The following is a 25,686-nucleotide window of genomic DNA, read 5'->3' as shown; positions in this document are numbered from 1 at the left end:
ACTGCTAATGGGAGGGTGGGGCCGCTCGATGGCCTTAATTGAAATCTGGACACGATAAAAAAAAAATGTCTTCCTGCAACTTCAATACAGCAGCCTGGAACTGTCGGGGCAGGCTGTGAACCAATTTTCTTCTCATTACTTTTGATTTCGGAGTCAATACAAATTTCATCAGCCATTGTAGGGTGCGGAGGCCTGTCTGTGTGGACCCCGACACGGGGGAAGATGTGCCCGCAGCTCAGCGTGTGATGGAGACATGGGCTGGCGGGTCAGGGCACAGGGGGTGGAGATGCTGCGGCCACAAGCTGACCGTGGCGGCCGTCTCACTGGGGATTGGACTCCGGAGGAGAGGGTGGGCGGGGGAGGGGGCGGCCAGGGGCCTGGTCCTGAGCCTTCGCGGGCTGCCAGCCGGTGTGGCCTTGCTCTTCTTCCTGCTGGGGCAGCTGCCCCCTGGCCCCCCTTTCTTACCTGTGTCTGCAGCCCAAGTTCCTCTCTCTTCCTCTTTCTTCTCTCCCAGCCCCGTAGCCCACAGAACTGATGGCCCCACGGGAAGTTAATTGTAGGGAAGAGGAAAGGGGAGCCCCAACTTTGCAGGAGTTGGTGAAATCTGAAAGCAGTCTACTGTGAGGAGACAGAGAGCCAGGCTGCCCACCGATGCCTCACTCCCCTGCACCCTGTCTGCGTCTCTGCCAGTCATGGGACCAGCCCATCTGTCGTTAGGTATTGCTTTAATTGGACATTTTTTACGAGCCCAGTTTGCTATTTACGTTAAAAGCAATTCGCAGAAATGCCCTTTCTTCCTGATTCGGTATTGGCAATAGCGACGTATGTTTAATCACATTTCCATGAGTAATTATCTAATTCACATGATTAGCCATATAAAACGGGAAAATAGAGTAAGGCCTTCACTGGGTCCTGCCTGGGCGGTGGCTCAGGCAGGCAGAGGCCCTGGAGGGCAGGCTTCCCTCTGTGTGACCGGATCTTTTCATCGGTGACCGATGGAGCTCTGGGGCTGGGCGAGGGGGAGGCCACTGGGGCCACTGTCCTAGTGCAGCGTGTGGCCCTCCCCCCCCCCCCGCCCCGTGTGCTTGAGTTCTCCTCGTTTGGGGCCGTCCTTCCCGAAGATTCCCGGGAGACGGAGGTCACATTTTCCCTTCATGTTGAAAAATATTCATTTATCAGTATTGGTGCCACTGTAAACAAGCGATAAAGTGACAACATCTACAACAGTAAAACTGACAGCATTTACTTTAATTTTCTGTCATTTTGGTAATTATATCAATCAAGACCCAAAACTAAAATGATATTTTAGCATGCAGGAAGAAATGAGGAATTCAGATCTTAAAAGACCATTACAATTAGCTTTGAAATGTTCGCCATTTTACCATAATTGTTTCATATAGCTTATATGTCTTCATTTACAGCCGAATATTCTGTTGATCTTTTATAAACAAAGTAGCACCCATCTGCTCCTTGAGACACTCCTGGCGCCTATTCATTGCAAAAATAATACATGTCCTAATGACTTCCACATATTTTGAAATCTCCCTTTTGAAATTGGTCTTGGCAGATTATTTGCAGGTACTTGAGTTGCATCTGTTTGCAATTTTGCAAATGCGGAAGACTTTAATGTTGAGCGCTGCAAGAGGGCTATTTTAATCCTCAGATAACATTGGCTGTCATCAAAAGCCACATTTATCTTCTGGAAGGTGGGGCAAATGTTTAATGTTAAAAGACAGTGAAAGGTCAAGGCCAAGGCTGAGGTCTGAATATTTTCCTTTCATACGCCATGCCTTCGGCGGGACCCTTCCTCGCGATTCTTTTCATTTCAATTCTAGCCTCGCACCCATTGCCAAGAGGATGTTTTGCCGATAAAATAAAAGATCAGGAAGAGAGTCGATCTGAAATAATTGTGAACTCCGGCTCTTGGGCTCATCACCACCATGTGGCTAGCAGCTGACTGGCTTGAGGTCGACTGTTTGTAATGAAGGGTTGAGCATCTCGGTGCTGGAGAGGATGCTGGGCCTGACGTGGCGGCTAGCCTGCCTCCCGGGAGGGGCTGGCCGTCTCGGGGGTTGTGGGGGGAAGGTGGCCACTGGGGGCCGGTGTGTGGTCACCATCTGTCATCTGCAGGGGGGAGTTGCTCCCGCGAAAGGTCAGAATGGGGGCCTGCTTCTTCTTTGTTTTTAACTCTGGAGCCCGGAAAACTGAAGTTAGACAAACGCCGTGTCCAGAGTGGCCCGGTCAAGGCTGAGCATCAAGTCCGATGGGTCTTGTCACTCGGGTGGCAGGCCCTCTCAGATCTGAGACGGCGGCCACAGCCCATTTCTGTCCCAGAGTGAGGCCCGGCCCTGTCCACTCCTGCCCCCTGCCCGCCAGTCCCCACAAGAGCAGGAGGGCGGGCGGCACTGACTCTGTGGTCATTTCGGCTGCACCTGTCACAGCAGTGGATGAGGGCTTGAGCCGTGTGGATGCTGTCCGCCACGGAGCCGTCATTCGTGGCTGCAAATCAGACCGGCACTAAGGTGTCACTCTCCACCTGCCGACTGACCCAGCCACTTCCCGCGGCTCTGGTGACAGAGGGCTGTCACCTCCAGGCAGGCTACACCCTCCCATTGGTCTGAGGGGAGCTTCCCGGACGAGCAGACACAGCTGGCTCGCATCGGGAGAGTGGGCTGTTGCCTCCAGCTGCTTCCGGGGTCTTCCTGATGTTGCGTGTTTGAGACAGAGTTACAAACGCCTTTGGGCACGAAGGGGCCATGTGTTAGACGTGTCCTCAGCCTGGGCTCGGTCAGCTCTGCAGAGGAGTGGTTTGACAACGGATGTTTCCCCGTCGCTGGTTCCTTCATGTCAGCCCCTGAGAGGAATGTAAAACTTCTAGTTTTTTATTATTGCATTGGAATAAGTAGACCAATCTATGATAGGTTTCTGGTATTGCCACAAGTCAAAATCTCCATCTTTATTTTATTTTTAAAAGATTTTATTTATTCATTTTTAGACAGAGGGGAAAGGAGGGAGAAAGAGAGGGAGAGAAACATCAATGTGTGAATGCCTCTTGTGCGCCCCCTACTGGGGGCCTGGCCTGCAACCCAGGCATGTGCCCTGACTGGGAATCGAATTGGTGACCCTGTAGTTTGCAGGCCTGCGCTCAATCCACTGAGCCACTCCAGCCAGGGCTCATCCTTCTTTTCTTTTCTTTGGGTGGGGGAGCGCAGGGGTGGGGTGTGCATGAAGCAGGACCCGGCCTTGACATCTTTGCATTTTCTGCATCATTTCTGCTCTGATGTTGTCACCTGTGGGTGACCACACTTTCCACAGAAACGTCCTCATATGCTTCCGATGGTCAAACACTCACCTTACCGAAAGGTGCTTCAGGGCCAGGGATGCGGCCTGCCCTGTGGAAACGATACACAACCCACATGAGATGACCCAGGGTGGTGATCAGCCACCTGGGCTCCTAGTAGAAATGTAGAGTCTCAGGCCCCACCCAGGCCCAGGGGCCGGGGCTCCCATAAACCTTCCATGAGACGTGGTGGCAGCCACCGTCTGAGACCCATGTCGTGTGGGAGTGGCTTTTCCCAGGCCAGACCTGCCCCCCGTCTTTAAAGCCCCACTGAGAATCAATCTGTTAGAACCCTGTCTCCAGGCCCTTCCCTGTTTCCCCAGAGGCCACGCCCAGGCCCAGGGAGGCGCAAGGTTGGCTGAAACTCCAAGGCATGGATCAGTGGTCTTCAGACGCCTCCCTCCTTGGCCTGTCTGGGAGTGTGCCTTGCGGGGTTTCTCGGAGTGTAGCCCGCGGTCAACAGGGTGTGGTCTGCAGGGGTGACCGATGTGTCACGTACACTAACTCTAAGCGGGAGTCTGGGGAGCCCAGCCCCCACCGTTTCAGGCCAGTGAGCAATGTCTGCTGTGAGCCTCCCTCGTCCTCCACGCGTGCGGCCACAGCTTGCCCTGCCCAGGCTGGGGACCTCAGGATAGTTGTCCACGTCCAGGACACGCCGATCGCCTGAAGTCGCTCATGGGTCTGTAGACACAGCTGTGGGGGAGGGGACTCTGCCTCTTCACGGCAGCTTGTTGCTGCTGACACTTCTTGGACGGAACACTGTCCGTGGTCAGTGGTGTGGCCACCAGGTGGCCAGAACCCCAGGCCGGTCTCCGTGGTCCTGGTCCCGTGGGTGTTGGCTTTCCCCAAGCACAGCTCTCTGGGCTCGGGCTGCAGACCTGGTGGTGAGTTTCGGGTAGAATCTGAATGAAGTGTGTTGGCCCCTCGCTGGGCCTCCTGAGAGTGGTCCTCTGGGTTGGAAGTGACCGGCTGAGCCCTTTCTGTGAGGGCTTCCTGGGCCCCCGGTCCTCGCCACCAATGCTATGGCGGGGTCTCCAGAAGAGGGGACACGCCCGTCGTCCTGCAGACTGGTCCTGCTTCCTGAGACGGACAGAGACCCAGTCCGCGCCCCCAACCTCAGATCCCAGGCCCGTCCCCTCGCTCCCAGGCCTGCTGGGCTGCTGGGGGCCTCTCCCTATGCGGCTGGCACAACCCAGGCAATCTTACACGGCAGGTAGATTTTACATTTTCGCAGGAGGGCATTTTAAGGTCTATTAGGAAAATACAACCAGCTCACCCCAGTTGTGATTTCATTGCTAAAGGTGAGCCTAAGTTTAAGGAAAGTGAGTCGACTTAAAGATACAGTTGAGTCAGTAACAGTCCAGGGGGCACCAGCCGTGGCGGGAGCTGGGTGATGACGGGGCTGTGGGGACGGCGTGGGGACGGTGGCGGTGAGGGTCCCTGGGCTCACGCTCCTGGCACGTGCACCAGGCCCCTCCTGGGTGTGGGTTAACGGAGAGTCCCGCCCACCCCGGTGTACCTGCCGCTGTGGGTGCCTCTGCGTCTCCTCGGCGATGCAATTACTGGCACCGCGGGAGGCCGGCAGGTTCAAAGCCAGCGACGACAGATCTGCTGCGCCCCCTTTGGAAATGCGGGTCCTGGTTAGGTGGCAGCGGGGTGTTTCGTGGAAGAACTCTCTGCCTACCCATGAAGACAAGTGAGAACACCGAGCCCGGAGCCCAGGTGTCAGCAGAGGGCCCAGGGGACAGTGCCGGTGGGGCTGTCCCCCCCTTCCACCGTGGCCACGCGGGACATCGGTCCTCGGGGTCCTGTGGGAGAGAGACAGCCATTTTGCTGTGCCCCTGAGGTTTCTGAGGGATCAAGACAACAAGCCCTCGTGACAGGCAACTTTAGGCTGACGTGCGGTCCACGCGTGGGCTCGTGTGGCCTCTGAGGTCGCCCCGGGGCCCCCTGCCTGTCCACATGCTGCAGCCTGTTTGTCTGTCGTGTTTTGGGGCGGTGGGCTGGGGGACCGCGGATGATCTGCAAGGCCCCCGATCGCAGACCTGGAGCAGCTGGTGGCGGAGGGCAGTGCTGTCTCTGGGCCTCAGGCGCCGGGTGCTCTGAGGGGCCGGGTGGTCGGTGAGGAGTGGAGGTGTGACGGCCGACTCTCTGCCGGGATGGGGCGTGGTGGGGACCCGGGACCCTTCAGGACTCCTCTGTGTCCCCATGGTGGCTGGAGTGGGCTGATTCAGCAGCTGGGACTTTACAGGGAGGGTGCGGTGGGGGTTTCTGTCCACAAGGAGCTTCCTGGCCCTGTGGGAATGACCCATCCAAGGTAGGGGAGCCCGGTCACCCTGCCCAGTGTGGGAACTGAGAGAGACACCGATGTCCCCGACAGCCATGGACCGCAGAGCAGGGCGAAGGGGGAGGAGTCAGGAAGTGGGGTGGGGGCCATGTGGCCTCGCCTCGGGGAAACTTGGGTGCAGTGCAGAGCGGGACGCAGACGAATCTCAGTCAATACTCCCTCAGCGAGCTGAGTGGGAGGGAGCTGACTAGTTGGGGGGAGTCACAGCCGGGCTCCAGCACGGTTATTTCAGGGAGCATTTTTGGGGTCCCTGTCCTGTCTCCGAGCCATAGCCAGAGCCTGCCAGCTGCCACCGACCCCCTGGTGCCACCACCACCCGTGGACGGGGTGGGGCGACCCACGGGAACTGGCAGGGATGCCCCCTCCTTCGTGAGCTGTGGACAGTCGCCCATGCTGAGGGGGAGGGGAGGGAAAACAACAGGTGCGTGCCCACCTGTGGATGGTGAATGCTGCCAGGAGCGAGGGCGTCATCGCCCGCCCCGCCCGCGATCCCGGTCCTGCGTCTGCTCAGGCGTTCGCGGAGTCACTGCCTGCCCCCCGCCCCCTGCCCCCAGCCTCGGCTGTGCCAGTCAAGTCCTCAGCCCCTCACTGTCGCAAGGGGAAGCCCCCGAGAGCCCGGCGGGGGTGTGGGGGCGCCCTGGCTGCACGTTTCCACCCGGCTCTGTCTTCAGGTTAAAATCTTCCCCCCCGGAATCCTTGCTGGAGCGTCTTTCTAGAAAGAAACTCCCAGACGGGCCTAGGCTGCAACCCACGTGCATGCACATTCAATGCACATGCGATGCTCACATGTGCACACGCACACACACGCTCACTTCAGACTCTGGAAACGACAGGAGACGACAAGAGCTCCCAACAACCCACGGACGCGGGAGAGCGCCGCTTCCGGCCCTGGCTTCCCAGCCTGGCAGCCAGTGGACGCGAAAGGTTGGCTGTGAATCAGCAGAATCCGGTCTTTCTTTCGGTTCACGCCGCACGCCGGCCAGGCGGCTCCGTGGTGACTTCCGACACAGAAAGGCCAGTGGAGCGGGCCGGTGGGCGTGGTCTTTAACGGCGCTCATCGGCCTGGAGGGGCCTGCCCTCTGCCCCCCTCAGCGTCCTGTCACTCAGACGGGCTGGTAGCCCGAAATGGAGGGCGGCAGGGCCGGGGGAGGGGCTTCCCAGCCTTCCCGGACTCCCAGCCCCTCCCCCGAGTGTGTGTGCCTGCACATGCGTGTGCACACGCCTGCGTCCGTGTGTGCGTGGCATTGTTCACGCCCAGCCAGGGACAGCATGGATGGTCTCCAGTTCTGAAATATTTATCAGGGGGCTTTGGGTTTTGTTTACTTTAAGCGAATTGACAGACATTTTTGCCACCGAGAGGTGAGTGGGGATTTGTGACTAAATTTGTTAAAAAGCCACGGCTGTTTTAAACCCTCTTCCCCACATCGTCACCCACGAGACAGGCAGACACTCCCCCCCGCCACACACCCCAGCAAAGGTGAACAAAAGGGTCGCTCCGGTCGCGGTCCCAGCCCGCGTGGGTGCGGCGGAGGGTCAGCTGCTGTTTCTATTTTAAACCTTAATTTTTGGGAAGTTTGTCTCTGGACTGTTCCCCCTCTCGGGAGCCGTGGTTGGGGGCCCTCTCCAGGCTCTGCGCTGGGCTGTGGGGACAGAGAGAGATAAACCACGGGGGGTTGATCTGCTCAGTCAACAGGCATGTGTGTGTGTAAGTGAGAGAGACAGACAGACAGAGAGGAGGACAGAGGGACAGGGACACACAGAGGCAGACTCACCGGCCCGTCACCGAATGGCCTTCCCTCGTTTCCAAAGCCCGTGGCGCCCTGTGTTCTTGGTGATGCTGAGCTTTGTGTTGGACGTGGTTTCTTGGTGGCTGTGCTCTCAGGGGCCCCTCCTCCTGCTCCCCCCACCTCCGGTGCCCTTGACCGTGGCTGCCTTGGAGCCTGGGGACTGGCTGCTGTTGACATGGTCTACCTCTGCCCTGATGCCCAGTCTTGTGCCTTTTCGGCTCTGCCTGTGGCTGCCCTGGTCAGCTCAGAGGCCTTCTTGTCTCTTCAAGCCCCACCTGTGGCAGGTGAGGGCTACATGGTCCTGTGCGGCTCTGCCCCATCATGGCACCTGTCACTCTGTCCGGGTTCGGACCCCTCTGCATGCATCTGCTTTCTCCCGCTAGGGGGCTGGCGCCTTGTGGGCTCGGAGCTGGGCAGGTGCTTTGGGGCCATGGAGGGGAGGGCATGGAGGATGGGGCCAAAGTGCTCAGACATGCATTTCTCGGGGACTCCTGAGGCCCCTCGTCAGGGCTTGCCGTGTGCCGCGGGAGGGGCAATGCCAGGAGACGTGCTGGGAGTGAAGAAATCCAAGGTGCCCTTTTCACCTTGCACCTGCCCCAGTGTCCCTGACCCCCTGCCCCTCCACCCAGGCTGGTGCGGGGACACAGCTCTGCCCTGCCCCTCTGGCGGGCCGTGCGCCCTGGAAGCCCCCGAGTTTCTTCCTTAGAGCTGCTCCGCTGGAGCATAAGGACCAGGTCCTGATCTGCAGCTCCCGGTCCCCATGCTCGTCACCGTCAGACCGACCGGCACCACGTGGCTTGGCGTCAGGAGGACCGGGGAAGCGTCCCCGCGGCTGGGCCCAGGGGTGGCTCCCCCAAGGGAATGCTTGGCATGTGTTTAATTATTCATTGGCATCCTTTCTGTGTCTCTGTGCTCCTTGATTGTTGCGTCTTCCCCTAAAAACGTTTATTTGAAATCCTGCGGTCAGAGAGTGAAAAACAAAACAAAGCAGGATATTAAAATGAAGAAATTTTTGAGGAGGTTGGAATGTCAGGATCATTTTTATTAGAAAAGTTTATAGGATGAAGCCACACGTTATTTGCGTAAACTTCCGATCCCTGGCCCGCTGCTCTCAGCCGCCTTCCTGGCGAGTGATATTAGCTGGCACGGGTTGAAAACACCTTCTACTTCAGGCAGGAAAAATTCATTTTAATTAAAATTAACGGATTTTTCTTGATCGTATTTTAGCACACACACTCACACACATCTGTGTTCAGAATTGATAAAGAAGGAACTCTGGTTAAATAATCCACTTTTGTCTGACAACGGAGCCCGTTATAGAGGTGCAAATGTGCAGAAAGCTATTTGGAAATGCATCCTACTCGTTGTCAGGTTTTATTATGCAGGAAGGTGTCATGTTTGTTACGAAGCTGAGTGCAGATGGCAGAGTGGAAGAAATGGATCACTAATTTTAACAATGATTAATGAACAGAGATAGAAAATGAATTACATTGGACTATCGGAGGCAAGAAATATTTTTGTGAAAATTTTGACTCATCTGCTGTGCTGTTCCCTGCAAATTACTTTCAGAAATTCTATATGTTGTCAACAGCTGACTGCGTTTTCCATTACTGTCTATTTCTGTTCTTAAGTACTTTTGTGTTATTAGAGATACATAATTTCAAAATACCAATACATTTCTGATTACTTAGAGGAAATGTATGTAACAGTGGGGCTGTGCCATAGACGCTCGCCATAAAAGTCCTGTTTTATAATAATCTTTCATTCTTCCTCATTTTGTCACTGCATTAGGAATATTTGATAAAATGGAAGGGGGTCGGTGGGGTCTCCTGCAGCCCGTGCAGGGTAAAGAAAACATGTCAGCGAAGGTGCCCAGGGTCCTCTGCCTTGCCCGGGTGGCCAGGACCCGCCCTTCTCTGGCCTCATCCCTGGGGGCCGTGGCCCACCCTGCCCACTCCTCTGCTGCCATGGCCCCAGGCATCTGGGGCTGTGCCTTCCTTCAGGCCCTGAAGTCACCGTGGGCTTGGAGGCATCCCAGAGACTTCCCCTCCCGAGGGCCCTCCCTCGGTCCTGCCGCCTGCTGCGCTGGTTCTGGTGGGCGGGGCATTTCCACGGTGCTCCCGGAGTTGCGTGTCCTTGCCGTGTGCACCTGTGTGCACTGCGGAAGCACAGGGCAGCGCTGTTTGGTTGCGGTGTGCCCTCGGCGGGTGGCGTGCCTCTGAGCTCTTCCGTAGGAGAATGGATGGTGAGGACCCTCTCTTCCCTCACCTGTCTCTCCTGTTCTTCCTTTTTCTGGAGGGTAGGGTTACGGTATCAACCATCATAAGTAAGTCAACCTCAAGGCATCTATCTCGTTTTCCTGGACCCTCTGATGCAACAATGGTGTCCTAGTGCTTGTGTGGGCACCTAATTCTGTCCATCGGAGTTGCTTCAGAGATGGTCACACTTAGCCCTTTGGGACACTGGCCATTTCAGGATGGCCCAGCTGCAGCTCAGCCACGTGTCTGTAGCCTGTGGGTGCAGCCCGCCTTTGAGCCCACCTCTGAGCCTGCCTGTCAGCCCACCTGTCAGCCCACCCCACCTGCAGCCTGGTTTTGGCGGTCACTCTTAATCAAAACCTCACAGAACAGCCCAGTCCAGCAGCTCCTGGCCTGACCCTGCCTGACCCTCCTGGCAAGCGCGGCCGCCCAGGGCCCGTCTGCCACCCGAGGCCCGGCTGCCTCCCGAGAGCTGCCTGGTGCCTGAACAAACGGACAGTCTGTACGGACTTCCTTTTCCTGCAGACGAGCTTTGTAAGTCCCCAACTTGACTGCTTTATTTATGCTCTTGACCTGTGAAAACAAGCAGGCTGTTTAAAAAGCACAAAGTACTTCCCGTGATTGGAGTCCTCCGCGCCGAGAGGAGTTGCCGGGTGAAGAGGGCCATTGCGGGACTGTCGCGGGGCTTTGCTTCCTGGGGCCAGCCTGTGGCTCTCCTGTCCGGGCTCCCCCACCTCACTGGCCTCAGGGTCCCCCAAGAGAGGACCCACGTGCCGTCCCCTTAGCTTGCTTTTCGGTGGTGGGGTAACCCCAGTGGGCGTGGAAGCCCGAGGAGGGGTCTCAGTTAGGCCGCCTGCGTGTGATCGGGGTCCTGCAGGGAAAGCACTCTGGAAAACCGGGTGGTGAGCAAGTGCACCCCACTCAGGCGGTGCGGCGTGTGCTAAGCCCTCGGGAAGCACACGCTGTCTTCTGTGAATGAGGCAGGCGATGCTCCTGGGAGCAGATTTACAATGTGACTTAGGGCGAGCATGGCTTGTTGTGATTCCCTCTCAGCCAGTGTGTTTCTGGAGCCCTCCACCGGCCCGGGCACCTGCCTGGGTGGCCACCCTGCCTCGGCTTGCAGCAGGCGGTTGTCAGGAGAGGCTCCGTGTGTGCGGTGGGGACGGTGGTCTCCGGCCCGGGCCGATTGGAAGGGGCGGGATGTGGAAGGGGTGGACTCAGGCAGGGGCTGGGGGGAGAGCATCCTGCAGGTCCCAGACACAGGGAGGGGTGAGGAGGCAGTTGTGGGTGGGCACTTCAGGCACAAGGGGCTCCCCGGTCCAGAGCTGCCCCGTGCTGCTGAGGTGGGGAGTCGGGCGGGCAGCTGATCTGCAGGAGCCACGTGAAGTAGGTGAGATTCAGGTGCCAGTATCTGAGCCCTGGAGGTGAGGTGGGGCCCGGACTCCCTACCTCCTTCAGACAGGACACCAACACCTGCTTGTTTAACCCGAGCACGCTCATGACCTCGGGAACCGGCGTCGGGCACCTGCTGCTGGGGGGGGCGGGCCCCCGTCCCTGCTCCTAGGGGTGCAGATGCCGCGCAGGGGCTCCCATGTGGCGCCGGCCTTCCCGGGCTGCCCTGGGCCCGCTCTGCGCTGCCGTCAGCTCCGGCTTCGCTTGTAATTACCTGCATAGAGATCTGAACGGCCTCAGGTCAGACCTGAAGAGAAAGACAACTTAGAAAATGATTTTTAAGTATCTATTTCAGTGGGAGAATTCATCAGCAGCCGGTAGGAACGCCCACCCCACCAACATGCTCATTTGGCAGTCGCCTTTCCGGGGGCTGCGTATCTGTGGGTTTGGGGCCACGTGTGCGTGGCAACAGGAGACCCACCTGCCAACCCCGCGCACGGGCGCCCCTCTCCAGCCTGCGCTCCGCCTGCGCCGCCTCACCTGCCTGCCGGGAACGTGCAGGGAAGTCAGGCCGAGTTGAATCATTGTAACAGAATGGCCAATGGCAAGAGCCGGAAAACATCCAAGGTGTCTGCCCCCCTCCCATCACCTCAGGTAAATAACTGATTGACCTTCTCGGGGCTTGGATACTTCAGTAATCGGAACCTGAAACCTGTATCACAACACTTCATTTACTTGATAGACAAAAGAACAATTGTACTTGAAGTAATGTGATTTCTAAATAGACGCGGCCTGTCAAAAATAAATGCGTTAGAAGTAAAATGTAGCTCAAGGAGACAATTAGCAAACAGAGGTGACACCATAAACAGGTGCACCCATTATTCCCAAAGCTTGTGGCAATATATTCGCGTCTTTTAGAGCGATGGAGGGTCACGTGACCGTTGGGTGAATTATCTATCGGGATCATCTGACTGATGAGCCGCCGCTGCAGATCATTTAAAAATGCATCTCGCAAATTATATGGTAGCTGGGAAAATGCAGGTTTTTTTTTTTTTTAAAGAACAATGCTGTTCTGAAGCTGTGCACCAGCATCCGTAATTTTTTCTTTGAAAGGATGGAGACCATTTCATTATGCTGGGTATACAGTCGGTCAAGGTTGTGCAAATTCATTACCATGTTTGTTAATGTATAAAACATTCTCCATTCTGGTTTCAGTGCCACTGGATTTTTTTTTTTTTTATCATATGCTGATTCTGGAACACCTGCCACCCCCGGTACCTGTGGGCAGAGCAGAGAAGAGGCCCCCTTTCTAAGGATGTCGATAAAATCTTCACCCAAATGGAAAGGCTGGGGAGATGAGAGGAAAAGGGGCATTTTTCTTTTCTTTCCTGTGAATCGCTAGGTTTGAATTTTCTGCAGCAGGGCCCTCACCCCGGGACGCGCGAGGGGCCGCCACGGGCCAGACTTGGGGAGGGCCAGGCTCTCTGGGGCCTCTCGTCCACCTCTGTCCCCTGCCCTGGGCTCCGTCCTCAGAGGGCCCACTCCTGGGGGCTTCCCTGTTGTTTTTCATCTGTCTTCTTTCTTCTAAATTCTTTTTTCTGTACAGATGAGGGATACTTGCAGGGCTGGAGTTTCTATTTCTTGTTACCATCCAATTGCAGAACACGGAGAGACCTTGCGTGGCCTCACATCAGTTTGTCCTTGAATTTTCCTGGTTTTCTCCAGAATGACCAGTAGCTGGAGCTACACCTAATACGGACGGAGCGGGGACAGCAGCGTCTGGGTGGCACCCTCTGCCCAGACAGCAGCACGAGGAAGACATTGCCCCTCAGAGGCCGCCCCTGTCCCCAGTGCACCTCGGCCTGGTCCCTCACCCACGTAGTGTCTGGAGTCTGTCTTGGGGACTGAGGTGGCAAGGACGGGGCTGTGGGGACGAGCCAGCTTGAGGAGCACGCTCCTGTGTCACCGCCAGTTCCCTTGTGAGCTCAGGCAGCACACACACACACACACACACATGCTCACATACATGTACACATGCTCCTGTGCACACACGCGTGTGTCCTTGGGAAGGAAGCGTGACCTGAGGTCTCCAGCCACCTGGGTGTGAGCCCGGAGCCCAAGCGCCTCTCTGGGGGACGCTGGGACGTCACCATGTCAGAGTAGCGGCCTCTGAAGGCCCCGACTCCACGCACCCAAGAGGCTTCCTGCTTGGACGGGGGGCTGCTCCAGCCGGGGCCGTGGCACAAGGGCCCCCCGCATGCTGCTCCTTCCTGGGTCCCGGTTCACTCTTCGAATGAGCAGACTTTGTTTTGCAGACGAGTTTGAGGTGCGGACCGTGCACCCCCTCCTTGCCGAGCACCCCTCTCCTTGCCATCCACGTCACCATGCTGTGTCTGTCACAGCTGGCGAGCCGACCTGGACGCATTCCTACGAACTGAAGTCCACACTTTACACCAAGGGGTCCCTTTCTGTGCTGCCCATTCCAGGGCTTTGGACACGTGTGATGACATGCCCCCACCATGCCCGTTTCATACAGAGCAGGGTCACGGCTCCAAAAACCCACCCTGCTTCTCCGGAAGCCCCGAGCCACCACGGTCTAAATGGTGCATCTCGAGTTCTGCCTTTTCTAGAATGTCACCGAGGTCGGGGCACAGGATGGCGTCTCTGAGATGGGCTTGGGGTTCTGCCACGTCATTTGTGTCTGGGTGTTTTTTTACAGCTGAGTTACACTCCCCAGTTTGGACGCACCTCCGTTTTTAAAACCCCCCTCTCTCGCTGAAGGAGATCCTGGCGGCCCCTGGGGTTGCAGCTACAGATAAAGCGCCACCAACACCCCCGTGCGCGTTTCTGTGTGGATGGTGGTTTTCAGCGTCTCTGGGCAAAGCCAAGGAGCGCGATCGTCGGGGAGTCTGTTTAGTTTTGTGAAGAATCGGCCACCCTGCCGCCTCAGGGGCTGCCCCTCTCCCGTCCCCCCAGCCCCGGGGGGTGTTCCGCGGCTCCTCGTGCCCCCAGCGCTTGGTGGTGTTGGGGTCCCCGATGTTAGTCCCTCCCGTCCTTGTGTTGTGGTGTCTCCTTGTGGTTTTAATTTGCAGTTTCTTAGCAGCAGGGTGTCGAGCATCTTCTCTCACGGGCTCATTTGCCATCTGTAGGTCTGGTCTGGTGACGGGTCCAGATTTTTTTTGCCCATTTGTAATTGGGCTGTTTATTTCTTATTGTTGGGATTGAAGAGGGTTTTTTTTTTTTTTTTTGGTGTGTTTTGGATGCCAGTCCTTTATCGAATATGTCTTTAGCCAGGGTTTTCTCCGGGGTGAGGCTTGTCTTGTCTTTCTCCTACTGCTTTCCCTTCGCGACCCCGGCAGGGATTCACCACCTTGGCCAGGGGCCTGTGGTCTCCTATGGCCAAGCCGCCTCTGTTTACACACACAGACACACAGATGTACACACAGAGACACAAACACTACGAACATACACACATACAGAAAAGCACAGAAGGAAACGTGTCGGAATAGCGACCGCAATCACGCCAGCCGATAGAATCATGGATCATTGTTACTTTCTTCTCTGTAGTATCTTATATATTCCCCACTATCTACAAATGAGCATATAACACTTGATGAACCAGCTTTATAAGACTGAAACTAGGTGAAATAAAACAAAAAAGCAAGGGAGGGCCCACCAGCTGTGCATTAGAACTTAGCTGCCCTCCACTGTCGCTTCAGCAAACGTCCACGGGAGCAGCGTCCCACGTGACATCGATAATGACGCGTTTTCCCCAAAAACCTGCTTCAGAAAACAGGAGAAGTTTCGTCATGGCCAACTTCAGCTGTCAGAATGGGCTCGTGTGTGGCTCAGCCTGGGGTCGGCACTTTTACTGCGTAAATTTAACGTAAGCCGTAAATGTCGGCCAGTTGAAATTTTTTAAAGCACAATAAAATGGTAAAAAGAAACAGGTGAAATTGATTTTAAGACGATGTTCTGTTGAATTCCGTGTCTCCAGAATTTGATTTCAACGTGTAAAAAGTCCAGAGAACATAAGTGAGACGGTTGACATTCTTCTGAGTGGTGTGAGTCCTTCAGAAACTCAGGGCACCTCCCTTGGGGACGGTCACCATCCCAGCGCTCAACGCCGTGGGCGGTCAGCAGCTTCCGGCCTGGCCGGTGCGGCTCAGAGGGATGCAGCCGCGCTGTGGCCAGCACAGATGAAACTCGAACCTGACGCCTGGTGCTGCCAGTGACGCCTCCTCTCTTCTTCTAGGGAAGCAACGTCCGAGAGTCCCTGGGAGTCAATGAAGATACACAGTATCCTCTGTGAGGGTAACTGTGTTCACCTCGGGTGGTGGGGCAAGCTATCAGAAGGCTCTGCCCGTTTTCTGTTTTTTTCTCCTTGTGCATCACTCCATCTCTGGGACCAGCGTGGCCTCAGGTGTGCCATCCCAGGGCGTCTTAGCTGATGGGGGTCTGCCTTCTTGGGAAAGGTCAGAGCCGGGGCCAGGCTGCCTGCCAGGAGCTGGGCTCCATGGAAGCAGCCTCTGGGTGGAGCCGGGGCGCCCATCCTGGCGCTCCGCTAGCGCGGCAGCTCGGCACCGGCTGTTTGGCACTGGCCTTGTGTCCTTGGCGGAGCCCTTGTGTACGGGGCTCCAATCTGCTCTGTCCTTCTCACCCCAAGAACACTGCTCTGTAGGACGTCTGGGTCAGAATCTGCCACTGTGGGGTGAGGCGTAGGGGTCCGCAGGTGGCCTGGTGCCAGTGTCGTGGGTGGTCCGAGGATGCAGTGGCAGGGGACGGGGCTGTCTGACCCAACACACACCAGCCAGTGTGGCCGCAGGGGAGAGCTGTTGCCCAGTGTGGGCGGCGTGGCTCGGACCATGGGCAGTGGAGTCGGACCCTGCCTCCCATACCCATGAGCTCCTAGCCTTGGGCAAGTTGGCTCACGGCTGGAGCCTCAGTTTCCCGCCAATAAGTGAATGGGCTGGTAGTACCTGCCTCTTCGGGTGGTCCCGCGGGTGAAGCGGGGCCGTGTGGCTGCTGCTACAGGTGCCACAATCGCCGGTCGTCGCTCGGGAACGTGAGGTCCGTGTGTGTCTGCGGTGCGTTCACGGACATGCGTGTCTGCGGTGCGCACGTGTGCGTAGGTCCCAGCTGCTTCCTGGACCGCGTCCCCAACGGCTCAAGTTCTCCCGTCCCCTTCGGGGGCCACCAGCCTGCACAGAGTCACCAGCTAGAGTGCCTCCAGTCTCTTCACTTTCCCTCTCTCTTCTCCTCCTTCTCAGGGCTGTTTTGACTATGAATTAATTGTAGGTTGGGGGACTTGCAAGCGAAAATCAAAGCTGAGAAACTTCAAAAGGACAGGAGCACCGGCTCTCGGCTCTCGTGCTGTGGGTGGGGTGGGCTGGGCTTCCCGTGTTTCTTCAAAGGGGACACCAAGGGTTTGCGATTGTCACTTAAAAGCTCACATGCAAAACTTTGGCAATTGTGGGGGGAGAGACACTGGTTTCCAAAACAGCTATTACAACCTTTCGCCTGCGGCATGGGCCCTGAGGACGGTGGCTGAACTTGGACTTCCTCGGGAAGGGTTAATAATCAATCTGGATCTCCTAACAAAGGAGATGCTGCCTTATTATACTGGGAAAGTTTTTTTCTTAACTGCCAGTGAAGCAGTACTAATTATTACTCCAGTGTAAATGAGGTCATTTCCTATTAAGAGAACAAAATGCTTAGCCTCGCCTTGCCAATTCATACCAACTATTTTTCACACACACTCAGCTTTTTCGTTTATTTTTTAAAAAAAGAATTTGATAAAATCCATTCATTTGTATTAGAAAAGTGTAAACCGTCACAATAATAGTCGCCCGTGATTGCCCAGATGAGCTTTTGTAATGTGTGGGTTGTTTGAATACCATGTGTTAGCTACGGAACAATTAGGCAGCTGAATGGATCTTTGCAACAATCAGATACTTTTATCTCCCTGAAAAAATACATTCCTTGGATGTGCGCTGTGAAACCGTACATTCCGGGGGACGTCGCACTCCCGTCAGGAGGACTTTTGGAAATATGTTCATCAAGGACAAAAAGACATCCAAATATCTTGTCTCCGTGTTTGCATTTTTTTCACACGAGCAGAAAGATTTAAGGAATATTGTAGCAAACAAAGGGTAATTGTTTAGCCCAGATGTTGCTTTTGCACAACAAGCAGGTTACAATGTTCCCACAGAGCTGATGAGCCCAATCAGGGAAATGATTAAAAATTGATTTTGTCCCTGTAATTACAGTATGTAAACTACTTAGCTTGGATTGCAAAGGAAGTGATTTTCTAATTACGTATATACTCTGGTGTCTAATGATTGGTTTTTTGAAGTAATGAAGAGAGAACACTAACGACTCCTTGGTGTTCTGGTGTTTAAGAAAGACCATCTTTAGAGTAAGCAGCAACAGACAAAGAGTTTAAATTGAATTTTCAACACTGTTAATGTGCGCATGGATTTGTTTATTAAAGAGACAGGGACGTAATGTGATTGGCTCCGAGCAGCTTGGCTGTTTGTCACGCTCAAGCATGTAAAAATACCCGCGCGGGGGGCGGCCCGGGCGGGGAGAAGCCCCTGTGTGCTTCTGTGCCCCTGCACCTGGCCGGGAGCGCGGGCCTCAGGTTCTTGAGCCTCTGCTGTCTGCGTGTCCCCCGAAAGCGCTCCCATTGAGCAGGTATCAGGTGGCTTCACCATCAAAGTTACCTTTGTTTTAAAATGAAAGGAGAGGCATCCCTGGGAAGCATGTCTGGGCAACCCCGCGCCCGCTGCGTCCTACCATGTCCGTGTGTCCCAACTTGCGTGCTTGCACACACGCACCTGGGCATGTGCCCCGCGTTTGCGGGACTCCATGGGGTGGGCAGACGGGGGGCCCGTGGACGATAGCTGCTGGGCCCCCATTTCTCTGCGGGCATGACTTGCGCCCCAGCTGGGAGGCCCCAGCTCCGAGGGGGCCCTGAGAACAAGCGTGTGGGGAGGCTAGCCAATCGGGGGATGGTGGCCGTTGAGAACATGGCCGTTACTCACAGTCCGCAGGGGAGGGGGCGCCGGGGAGGCCCAGGGTCTGTCGGGGCAGAGGGAGCAGGGAGGTACGCTGGGCAGGAGCTTTTCTGCGGTTTCGGAGGGAAGGGCAGACTGGGCTGGCGAACGGGATTAGGATTGGCCAGTTTGGGCAATTTCTACAGGCTTTGGGCACAGGGGCTGTCTCCAGTTGTCAGGGGTCTGGCCCTGGAGCGATGAGGGCAGGGCGAGTGACCCAGAGTGTGAGCTCCAGGGAGCGCGTGGCTGTGGATCGGTGGGTCTGCAGAGGAAAAGCTCCCAGGACTCAGGCACCGTCTCCAGGCCAGGGGCTCAGAGCAAAATCCAGGTCCCATGTGGTGCCTGACAAGGCCCGTGGGTTCCAAGGAGGCCGTGGTTGCCCATCCCCACTCACCGTCCTCACCTGGCCCCGTGGAACGTTGTGCCACTCCTCGAACGCTCCGTCTTCTTCCTGCCCCAGGGCCTTTGCCCCCGCTGTCTGCTGTACTTGTGAAGTCCTTCCCGGCTTTGCAGACTTTGTTCTGGCCTCTGGTCAGAGGTCACGTGTCTCCCCAATCGCCTCACCTGCAGGAGCCCCCGTCGCTCGTGGTCCATCCTTTCCCTGGCTTTGTTCTTAGGGCTTATTACTTCCTGGCACCGTATTTTCCTTTTCATTGTCTTTCCTGTGAAGCTGCTCGCTGACACGAAGTCCCCCCCCCCCACAGGTGCATGCAGTGTGTGCCGCCGGGTCCCCAGACCCTGGAAGGAGCAGGGAGGCACCTGCCAGGTGAGGCCGAGGGGGAGGCGCTCCCCGATGCCCACTCGTGCCTGGTTGCTTCCTCAGCAGGAATCCTCTCCCGCTGGCACGTGCAGGGGCATTGGTGGTGCCACCTGGGGCCGTGTTTACTCCGCTGAGTCCCCAGAGACAGTGAGGGTCACTCCGTGCTTCGGAACAGAGCTTCTGGTCCAATGCAAGGAGCCCTGGAGTGGTGGCAGGGCCCTGGGTCCTGGTGGGCTGAGCCCAGGAAGGGGTGCCGTGGCCCCTTGGAGAAGAGGCTGGAGGCCCTGCCTGTGCGCCCCTCCAGACTCCAGAGAGCAGGGTTCAGAGGGTCTGGCCACATGGCTGAGTCTCATCCCCAACTGTGTCACCTGTGGGTCACACCCTTCCCTGGGGAAGGTGCTGGTGGAGGTGTCCGGCTGGCTCTGTCTCCGAACCTTTCTTCCTCCTGTTTCCTGAAGGAAAGCATCTGTCACATCCGTCCAGCTCCTCAACAGGCAGCCCCGCTCCGGCTGCCGGCCCCCGAATGGCCCTGGGGACATCAGTCCTCAGTCCTCTGTCTGTCCTCCCGTGGGGGCGCCTCTGGGGCAGAACGTGGGCCGGGGAAGCTGAACTGAACCCAGGGTCCTTCATTCCTTCTATCCTCCCTCCCCCCTGGCCTTCTTTTCTTCTGTCTCATCTTTCCAGCTTCTCTTCCTTCCTTCTCTCCTTCCCACCCCCCTTCCTCTCACCTACCCAGCACCTACTGAGCTCCAGGCCTTCGGCCGGAGGGTAGGGTCCAGCAGGTGGGTGGCCCAGCCCTTCCCCACATGGGCCCAGAGGAAGGGCCGTGGCGTTAAACTCGGGGCTCATTGCGGAGGGCCCTGGCTGTGGTGGGGGCCTCCTGCGCACATCTCTCAACACGCCAGTCCCTTCCTCCCCGGAGCTCGAGGCCGGGAGGCTGGGCTCCGGCCCAGGGAAGATCCCTCTGCTCAGAGCTTCCATGTCTGTCCCCTGAGACGACTTGCAGGGGGTGGGGGGACCCTTGTCTCCTAGTGGGGCCCACGTGACCTCTCCTTATAGCCACAGGGATGCTGCAGGGTGGGCCCCCAGGTGCCGGGGTGGCCCAAGCTGCCTGGACCACCTCCCACTCCAGTTTCTTGTCTGTCCTCCAAGTCTTCCTGTCCTCCCCACACCCCCTCAAAGCTCCTGCCACAGCTCTGCAGCCCCTCCACCAGCCCCCCATCAGAGGGGCCTGGAGGTGCCTCAGGCAGAGGGCCCTGCCCGCCCTTTCCCCCAGCTCCCTCTGCCCCCCTCTCCCTCCCTTCTCCAGGTCGCAGCCACCCTGCACTTCTTCCAAGACGCCCCTGCCTCTCCCACACCAGGGTCTCTGAACCTTGCCTCCCCTGGCCTCCATCTCGGCACCTGCCCTTGCTCCTGGGCCTCCCTGCCCGGTGCTCACCAGCCACGTGCCGCCTGCTGGCTCCCTGTCCCACCAGGCTCTTCACACAGTGGGACCTGCCGGCCCCCTGCCCCTGCCTGGCCACAGGGCCCAGCACACAGTAGGGATAACTGATTGAACAAATGGGTCTCCTAAACTCCCTCACTCATGGGCTGGGGCTGAGGATGGTGCAGGTGTGACTCCCCTGGGCCTGAAAGGGGAAGTGGGGTGGTTACCAGTTCACAGAGGGATGGAGGTGATTCTTTTGTGGGGTGGCTGCGACTCCAACTCATGCCGGGCTTTTTGCGCCTTTGTCATCGGCCTCTCCCACCCCTTCTCTGATCTCCTGGTACTGGCACCAGACTGGGCAATGTCTCCTGGGTGGCTCCCTCCCTGTCCCCTCAGCGGGGGTATCTGGGGAAGGCAGGAACCAGGTGAGGCCTCATGTCAGGCACTTGCTTCTGACTATGCCACTGCGTTATCTCTAAATGCGAGTCACTCGCACCGAAGGAGCTGTTTCTGTCACTGAGGATGACAGAGTCACTGTGCTGGCCCTCTCCTGCCTCCCTGTCCCGGCCAGGAGCCTCAGTGGGCGGACACGGGCACCTCTGCTCACCTGCAGGGGCTGTGATGGTTGCAGACACCATGCGCCCTCCTGTTTGAAGTGGTCAGAAAGCCAGTCTGCAGCCCTCGCTGCATTTGCTCTCCGGAGGTCCCCGGGTCTGAACAGGGGCTCTCTGCCACCCAGCAGGTGCACTCCCCTTGTCCAGCTGGGCCAGCCACCACTGGATGAACCCAGGTGGTCAGCAGAGCCCGTGAGAGGCGCGGCCCCAGTGCAGCTGGTGGGGGGCCTCCGAGGACTGAGGCCAGCGGAGCCCCCACGCTGCCCTGCGCTCAGGTGGCAGGGGACAGTGGCATTCTTGTCATGGTGGGAAGCCCGAGGACAAGCGGATGCGGGGCTTCCTGTGGCCACCCATCTTTGGACTTGGCGGAGCTTCTCCGCGGACGTTCCCTGGCTGGAAAACCCGTGTCCGCCTCCCACCTCCTGCCCTCTGGTCCCCCAACTTAAAGAGTCTGTGCGGACTCCCCGGGCTGGGACAGACCTGGGGATGCTCAGCTTTGGGCACTTGCTTTTCACTGTCTAGGTTTCAGTGTTAAATGATACAGAGAAATCAAAATGGGAAAGATAATCCGGCTGAGGAGGGAGGGAGGGAGGGAGAGCGTGGTGGGGCTTGTGACTTCCGCCCCTGTTACAGGTGGTTGAGGTGTGAACTTTTGCTTAATGTCTCAAGACAGGCAGGAAGCGATGAGCCTGTAGGCAGGTGGCTGTCACACTTGGAGGGGCACGCTCACAAGCTCCTCTCTGGTGGCCAGGACCAGTCTTGCAGTGGGACGGCGTGTGGCAAGCCGGGGGTTTGCTGTCCGATTCCTGGGGCCACAGCTGCTGCCGTGGGCATGCCCAATGCTTCTTCGGGTTTCTCCTTTGCAGACATGTCCTTGAACCCCTCCCGGAATTCTGCCTCTATAATGTCACAGCGTACAGTGTCAGGCCCAGGAAAATGTCACCTCTGAGGAGGGGACACTGGCATGTCCCAGGAAAGCCCTTCTGTAACACTGGATGACATGCAGGTTCTAAATGGCTGTGGGCTGGCCTGGGCTGGCCCCGGAGAGAGCTGCAGCTCGCAGGCTGGCACTGGGCCTGCGGGGACCCCAGCCGACGGCGCAGCCCCTGTGGCCACCGTGAGTGGCGTGTTGGTGTTCCTCAGGGCCCTTATCTCGTACTGCTGCCTTCCTGGCCTTGGCTCAGGAGAGGGGATTCAATGTCACACCACAACCCTGAGCTGGGCCACTTGGAGATTCCTGGTGTGGACCCTTGGGGGGCTGTCTGCCCCTTGAATAGGCGTGGCCTGTTGAACTTCGGGTGGGATGGCCGTTCACGACAGGGGGGCTTCTTTGTGCGCAGGGAAATCAGGGAAAACAGAACCTGTGAGGACATCCTCAAGTCCTCACTTTTAACATTCCAGTGAGCAGGCTGGGGGGTGGGGGGTGGGAGGGCTTCTTTGCTTTTCTTTCTTCTGTCCGTCCACTGAGGAGCTGGCCCGGTGCCCCTCCCCGCTTCCTGCAGGTGGCAGCTCCCCATCCAAAGACCCCGACTAGGTCAGCTTCATTGCAGCCACGACCACACAGTCCCCATTTTCACATCACCCGATGATCGGGGCTGGGGGCTTGTAGCTGGTGTTGGACTCCAACTAGCCCGGCGCCCTGTTGGCTTGGACGGCGCTGCTTCCCTGGCCGGTAGAAGTGGCTGTGTCCACACTGCGCATTTCTTGTTCTTGCAGTTCCTGCCCAACGCGGCTTCAAGAACACCCTTCAGCCAGGGCGGAGCTTCGCTGCGGTGAGACTTGCCCGGTAAGGAGTGCTGCTTTGTCGCTGGTTGGTGTCTGTGCGGGAGTTTGCGGGGAGTCAGGCTGCCCCGTCTGGGTGGGCGTGGAGTTCTCCCTGCCACCCCCTGTCCCTCCTCCATGGCCCGAGGGGCTGGGGAGAAGCTTTTGGATTCAAGGTCTCTGGGGTCCAGCCCAGGGCTCTGGGTGAGATGATTATGCCACGTCCACGTGTGGGCCGGGGTGGCTTCTTTCTCTCTTGTGCGACATCTGTAAGAGCTGCTGCCCAGCAGCCTACACTGGACGAGAGCTGCGGGCTGGCAGGCTGTTGCCTGGGGCCGGTTTTGCCACGGCTCACCACGTGCCTCCGTGGCCTGGCCCAGGCGTGGAGGGGACCGCCATCCAAGGTGTGCCACCTTCATCAGACTGGAGATTCAGCCTCCATAATGGAGGATTTTCTGGGCATCAGAGCTGATAAAAACTTAAATCTCTCATGAAGGGGGCCGGTGGCTCCAGGCCCTTCCTCATCTCGCTGTGAGTGCCCCCTCAGGCCTGAGCAGCCAGCCCACCTTCTCCTGGCCTTGGGCCTTGGGGGTCCCGACGTGCACCAGGGGGACAACGGCAGAACTGCGCGCTCAGAGATTAATTTCATAGCCTGCCGAGTGTGTTTCTTTTATTGTGACTCTATCTTGTTGAAAAGTGCTTGCTTGTGATTTGGTGGATATTACTGACCACGGATTACTCTTATTTGGGTTTTTACACAACAGTTCTATTAGAAATTTGCTGTTTTATTCTTACCTTCTTAGTAAAAACCCTTTTATCACACAATGGGTAATTTATATCCATTACCAGGCCTTTCAATCCTTTTCAGCGGGGCTGTCAGTGCCGTTGGCACAGCCGTGATTAATGTGATCTAATAATAGTGTGCCATTATATTACCTTAGTAAAACATGTACCAACATCCTATTCGGATCTACCAAATTCATAGCTTCCTATAATATTTTTGTTGAAAGACAGGATTACTATTTTTCAAAGCTGATTTCCCCCCCTTTAACATATTTAATGAAATTCACAATTCTTGGCCTTGGTGATGCGGGCGTGTGCCTGGGCTGGGTGGGCGAACGTGACATGAGGGGGCCCGGTGGGGACCGCTCAGGGCGGTGCTGGGCACCCCCATGCGCTGCCAGAGAGGTGCTGGTTCCCGGTCCCTCCTGACATGTGACGAGGAAGGTGTGTTTCAGATCAAAAGGCACAAGAGTGAATAATTGGACTTGAAGGCTCCTTTCTTCTCGGCTCTGTTCTATGCTCTCTGTCACCTGCCCCGGTCAGCTGGTGATCGGGAGGGGCCGCAGAGACAGTGGAAGCAGCTCAGACCCCTCTCTGGGAAGGGGCCTCTGTGACCCTCGCTTTCTCCCGCCAGCCTGTGTGGGTCTCAGGCTTCTCTGCCTCCCACCATGGACGCATCAGGCAGGCTGGTTCTGGGTTTGGGGGGCCCTGGCCATGGGAAGATGTTTAGTTGCCTCCCTGGTGTCTGCCCACGAGATGCCAGTTGTATCTCCCGTCCCCTTTGTATCCACTAAACATGTCCCCAGAAATGACCGCATGTCCCCTGGGGGCCACAGTCACCCCTCCGAGAAGCACGAGTCTAATGTGATGGGCGCAGCAGATATTTTGGGGTGTGGGGAATCCTGGTGTCGAGGGCTTCTGGGGACATCTGCTGTGGGAGAGAAGACGTGTGGGCAAGGGCTGCTCGCAGCATCCTGTTCCCGGTGAAATGCAGCCTCTTCCTTCTTTCCGCCCCTACCCCCCTGCGCTGTCGCACCGCTGGGCCCCAGCGAGGGCCTGAGTCTTATCTTCTCCCACTTAAAACCCATTATAATCACCTCGTGATTGATAACATTCCACCTTTTCAAAGGGCTTTAAAATCTGTGTCAACCAAGGATGACATTATTGTCGTGCAGGCGAGATGTATTCAAACAATTACACACTCAAGAGTCGAAGTGGGGAGGGTTGTCCTTCTCTCCTGGTGCCTTTGTGAGGTGGCCGCTTCTCAGCCCCGGCAGCCCCAGCAGCCCTGGCAGCCCCGGCAGTAAGACACGTGCGTGCGAAGAACCCCATCTGCCCTGGCGTACCGCCCCCCCCGCCCCACCCCCCTTGGCTCTGAGGGCAGGTGCAACATTTCGGCTTCTTCAGGCCGGAGGGCTGGGAGGAAGGAGAGACTGTGAGCACAGGAGGGGGCAGGGAGAGAAGGAGAGAGATCCTTGTTTTTGATTCAGAACAAAGATTATTTCTACACATTGGCTCCAAATAGGCCATCAACTGAAATCAGGAAAAGTATTTTGAATACAACATTTATATTGAAATGCTTGAATCTTGATACTTGTGCACCCACATCCATCTGTATATTTAAATCAAGGAGAGAGTAGGTGGGAAATAAAGCTTTTGTCACGAAAATGTCGCCTGTGGTATGTGCCCTCGGTGATTCTGCCATGTTGGACTGTGTCTCGGTACCCTTAGCATCTCCGTGGGAGATGCTCTTGTTTGCTGTTACAACTGACCCCTGATGACGGCAGCAGAGGCGATGCCGCTGATGTGCCTTCCTCTTAGGAGGGTTTCGAATGCACTGCGGTGTTGGATGCACGACCCATTTTGGAGACTTACACCTTTGCTGGCTCCTGGGCTGTCTCCCCTGCTGTGTTGCAAACCTGGAGGGTGTAGGGTCTTCTCTGTTTTGTTCAGTGTTGTTTTCCTAATTCCTGAAGTGGGGCCTGATTCACAGGAGGTTCTCAGTAACACTTCGGTGACTGGAAGGGTGGATGGGTGGATGGGTGGATGGATGGATGATGGATGGATGATGATGGGTAGATGGATAGATGGATGGATGGATGGATGGATGGGTAGACGGATAGATAGATGGATGGATGATGCATGGGTAGATGGGTAGAT

At 56.8% G+C, this 25,686-nt stretch overlaps 1 protein-coding gene across 4 annotated transcripts in view; it reads left to right on the top strand.

Moving 5' to 3' along the window:
- ZNF536 (zinc finger protein 536) overlaps nucleotides 1-25,686 on the top strand; it is a 329,458-nt gene that overhangs the window by 24,650 nt on the left and 279,122 nt on the right. For 2 of the 4 annotated variants that reach the window (XM_053916155.1, XM_053916159.1), the window contains exon 2: nucleotides 22,699-22,768. The exons of the other annotated variants lie outside the window; for them this stretch is intronic. The gene's annotated coding sequence lies outside the window, so the exon portion shown is untranslated. The remainder of the gene's footprint in view (nucleotides 1-22,698; nucleotides 22,769-25,686) is intronic. 4 annotated transcript variants of the gene reach the window in all.

The sequence above is a fragment of the Desmodus rotundus genome, chromosome 12, assembly GCF_022682495.2.
Source record: "Desmodus rotundus isolate HL8 chromosome 12, HLdesRot8A.1, whole genome shotgun sequence".
In the NCBI taxonomy this organism is placed as follows: Eukaryota; Metazoa; Chordata; class Mammalia; order Chiroptera; family Phyllostomidae; genus Desmodus; species Desmodus rotundus.
This window is presented reverse-complemented; position numbering and strand designations above follow the sequence as displayed.